The following is a 5,205-nucleotide window of genomic DNA, read 5'->3' as shown; positions in this document are numbered from 1 at the left end:
TATTTGAAAATGATTATTATTAATATCAAACCCGGATAAGTAATCCTTCGTTGGTCAAAATCAAAATCAAAATATTCTTTATCCAAGTAGGTAGGTACTTTTGAATCGTCGTGGTCATGACTAATGGTCACTAAGTAGAAGCTATGCGATATATTTATTGTTTGTTCGTCTTGCAAAAGAGCAGTGAAGGATCTTAGGAGCCCTTTAAAATTAATTCAAATTTAAAATTTACCAAATCATCTTGAGAATAAAGTTATAACATCGAAAATCAAAAATAACTACTATGAATTTACTTATTTACAATTTTTTTTCAATATTAATCTTATAGTAATCATTTATGACTCCAGTATCAATGTGAGTGACTTATCGCAACGGTTGCCGCAAGTAACTTTTTCGTTCTCGCTCCGTGATAATGTGACGCTCAAATAAATATTTTCATAAGCAATTCGTTTGTGGTATTTGTTTATGTTTCATTTCTAAGTTACCGAATGCCCGATATAGAATATCATAATAAGGTCGTTGGCTGTAGGTTTTGTTGTTTTTTTATTTTATTATATCAGTTTTGACACCGGTCAACACGCAGGTTTAATACCTAACAAACCTGCGTTCGTGAGCTTAGATATCGTTGTAGAAATATTTATTTATTTTAAATATAACATCGATATTTGACAATTATTAGACAATGTCTGAGAATTTTATATTACACGAAGTTATTTAATTTCCAGCGGTAACTGGAGGATTTGTATATTGTGGCGCATGAACTTTACCACGTGTATATCTACTAACTCCAGTAGCAGCATGACGGAATTTGCTAAAAACCTTATACTCAAAAGGAGAGAAAGCCTTTATCGAGTTGTGGAACAATTAAAGTCTGCGTTTCTACTTATCTATTATCAATGTGTAATTATTATTCATCATAGGTATACATAACAAGACGGTCTGGTGGTTAAAATAGGTGAATCTTAACCGATGATTCTGAGTTCATACCCGGTGCAAGCACCAATGAAGTCATGTGGTTAATATGTATTTATAATTCATACAAATTGTCGCAAATAAATCTGCACGTGGTGGATGAAAATCTACCTCAGGTTTCCACCGATCAGCATTGGAGTAGCGGGATGAAGAAAGCTCTTAACATTCTCCTCGAAGAAGCGGAGGTCCTTGCCCAGTGGTGGGACGTTAACAGGTTGTAACTTATGTATGACATAATTGTAGCAGACAGCTATACTTGTAAATCGTTTGTACATCCTGACTATCAATGTAAAGCCAAAAGTAGTCTAGCCTAGAAAGCTGCCTAGAAGCCTAGAAGACTGAAAATGGTATACAATTTTATTTTATTATGTAAAGGTTTCTTAAGGGATCCTATGAAAATATTTTTGGAAATTTGATTTTACATGGAAGACCGATTATGAGCAGCTAGATCTTTATAAAATAGGATCGATAGGATATGATGGAATGTATAATAGATATACCCTTCTTAATGCTAGAAAAATACCATTGATGGTGTTCTACCCTTGCCAGGAAATTATTATTCGATAAAATAATTATTTATCTTTGAAATAATAAACTGAGGTACCAGGAGATTATAGTCTCCGTACGCGTAGTGATTTATCAAAGGCGAGAGGCCGTCGGTCGTAGCTGTTTACATCTGTAATTAATTTCAAACGAAATATCATAATCGTAATTTTATGTCCCACCTTTGATGTGAACGCTTGTTTGTTAGTAAAATAATATAGTGATGGTAAGAAACTACGATTGTAGTCTAAGAGTTAATAGATTTATTCTCTTTGTATTATATTAAGGATTTGAAGCTTAATTCGTTTTTATCAATTAATTGTTTAAAACGTTTTTTATTTGACGACATGGAATTAGTTATAATATATAATTAGCTATTCTTAAGTTACGGAATGAAATGCTTTTTTTTTCATTAGTTTGGCTAATGACTATCTGACCATCAAGACTAAATTGACTGGCTACTATCATTCAATACAATGATGAGTGATAACATAAAAGAAAAAGATAAGAACATTAAGTGTAATTTTGAATATTAAACTTAAGCATATTTAGTGTACTTACATTATTAATCATAATTAACAAAAAGTTCATAAACTAGTAATAAATAAATTTATTTTATTCGAGACCGAAATAGATTATAATTGTTATTTAAGTATAACGATTATGATAAGATCACCACAAAATAAATAACAATTAAAATAACGGACAATATTTATAACAAAAACAAATGTTTAATGGTGTGCTGGCTCCTGTACTATATTACACTTGATTACTTCAGTAGATGTAAATGTGAAATAATGCAGATTTACTTGTATCTAGAACGTTTGAGCTTTAATCTCTTTGAAATGCATTCATTACTAAACATCCTTCCTGAACATCTATAAGTACTTACATAAAGTTTATCTAAGATACCAATAATTGTATTAAAACTAGCATATATGTCTGAAAATATAAAAGTATTAATAGATATAGTAACGTATCGTTTTGCAAAATGTTTAAACACAACATGTAATAAGGATACTGAAAAAAAAATTAATTTATTTTTGAATTTGGAAAAATAGCGTAAGATGAATTTACTTATTTGTTTATGATTCCCTAATTCTTGAGCTACTTGAAATTTCAAAACATAAACTACACTAACACTAACATAATTTTAGTACTAGCATAATCGAACTTTGTTATGTGATATTATAAATCCAAAACATTTAACTAATTGACAACCGGGAATAACAATACACAATATAAATGATCAAAATCTAAATATACATTTGTGTGCGTGTAGCCTCGCATGTAAGTATATCATAACACATAATATGTTAAAGTTTTTATATTAGCCAAAGCGGCCCTTCTTGCAGTTCTGCAAGTTTAATTCAAAACACTTAGAGGCCGTAAGTTCAAACGTCGCGTCAGCTCTGAAGTTTTGAAGTCGATCTGTGTTTATAGATACTTGAATAGTAGTGACAGGTGGTAAGATACCGATGTACTTATATTTTATGTTATGCACGATCTGGATTCAACGAAAGATCAGATGAGAAAGAGTTTTAAGAAAGCATTGTCTAATATTAAATTAGGCTTTTATGTATTATACCTTTGAGTAAGATAAATTCTTTTGTTTTTATTATTTCTTAACCAATATTAGCCTTTGATTACGTTTGTTATATTATTATTTCTAAGTTGGTGCGCAAACATAAGTGTGTAATGTAAAGAAAGGCAAGTCCGACACGACTATGAAAAGTTCTGGACCAACGTCTTTATGTGCTATTACGCGAGGGTATACTAAGCCAACTCACAAACTTCGGAATCACCAATATTAGGAATTTGTCGCCAAAAATAAATTACAAAAGGTATAGGCATGATCTTATCTTTAGTCTGATATTCGTTAGCTCAATCTCGAGACATGGATTTTAGTCAAAAGTCAAAGTCAAAAATCTATATTCAATACAGAAGCATTACACTAACTTATTGATTGGTAAGAAATAAAGCTACCATCGGTTCGGAAAGAAGCACCTCAAACCTGAAAAGAACCGGCAAAAGAAACTCAGTGGGATGTTTTTACACCTCTTTCTTTTCAACCACTGTATTTACAATGCAATTTCTCATATTTCTATTTAAAACGTCCCGGAGGCGATCGTTCTATTCCCAAGCCGTGTTATCATCAAATAAATCTTGAATTTATAATATCCTTTAACGCAGAATCATTCTTTAATTAAATAAAGGTGTTTAGCGACATATTTTTAGCATGAGATTGTAAATATTCAATCAAAATTAACACTAAATATTTATATACCTTTGAGTCTTATAAATTAGCTCCTGTTTAATCACTACACTTGGGATTTGTCATAACCACAATATATTTTCAAATATAATTTATATTTGAGGCACTTTTTTTTCGAAATTAAAATAATTAATATCAGGGTAAAACTTAAAAGGCTGTAATAACACCTGTAAAATGCATTGACAATATCGGACTGTTACATAAAACGGCAATTTAGTGATTTCAATATATATATTTTATATAATAGCATCATTTGGTATTATCATATATAGGAAAAAATTGGTGTATCTTCCCTATTGTGTAATTGTGACAATTGACCGTTGCGAACGGTTTTTTTAATATTTGCTACTTAGTATATTTTAATATTTAAAAACATAATTAAACTATTTTTTTCTACGATTGTTGTAATGTTGTTTTTCTGTATTAGAATACTCATATCTGAGCACGTGTGAATATAATTTGTTTTCAAATAATATCGTGCCGACTAAGCCTCTACTTAAAGTCCACTTGTCTAATATCAATTTCACGTCATGATATGAATAGACGCCATCACAGCCGCTAAGCTAACGAGAACCTCACACTAATCAAAGAAGCCGATGCATTGTTGACCCATCTAGTTTGCCACGATCCTTGACAACTATTTAATCTTTTAGTATCCTACAACCCTGTCGTATTAAATATACGTCGGTGTATCAATTGATTTTTACGAGAAATTAATGAGACACTGTTCCTTTTGATTCGAGTGTAATCGCTTGTCAAGCGACAGATTTGCTTTGATATATTTGTTCAGTCGAATATGAGTTTTGTTATTAAAATAATAAGGTGGTGTTTTGTATTGATTTAATGTCAACAGGAATTAGTATGAAGTAAGCTGATAATAAAATTATTCGTATCTGTTTAACACTAAGCCCTGTCAAGTGAGCGTCAACCGCATTCTCTAGTTGCCTTTTGGAATACCAAAACTCATTATTTTTTTATTAAATACAAATTCACAAACTCAATGGAACTTAAATCTATAGCGTTTTATAACTTGAGAATTTATAGGAATCTTTCGGCTGTATACCTTAAAATGTTTTGATTTTTCTTTCTTCTTTTTTTAACTCTACTAATATTATGAATTTGTTATTGTTTATTTGTTTTAACAAATAGTTTTTATATCTAAAATCTACGATCGCCCCTAATATGAAGAGGTTGAAACTGTGGGCGAAGTCGTGGGTTAGATAAGGAGTAGAATTGTAAATACTAACGTCATATTCCCAGGTAATATATTTAAGAAATGTTTTGTTTTGCTTAAGGAGAGTAAAATTATGTAAAAAGCGAAACTCAGCGGCCATCATCGGCCTGTTGCTTACGGATCAGAAGGCTACGATTAAGGTATACCTATTACACATTTACGAATTATATATTATATATAC

Source organism: Vanessa atalanta, chromosome 23 (assembly GCF_905147765.1).
Source record: "Vanessa atalanta chromosome 23, ilVanAtal1.2, whole genome shotgun sequence".
In the NCBI taxonomy this organism is placed as follows: domain Eukaryota; kingdom Metazoa; phylum Arthropoda; class Insecta; order Lepidoptera; family Nymphalidae; genus Vanessa; species Vanessa atalanta.
Note: the sequence above shows the minus strand (reverse complement) of the source record.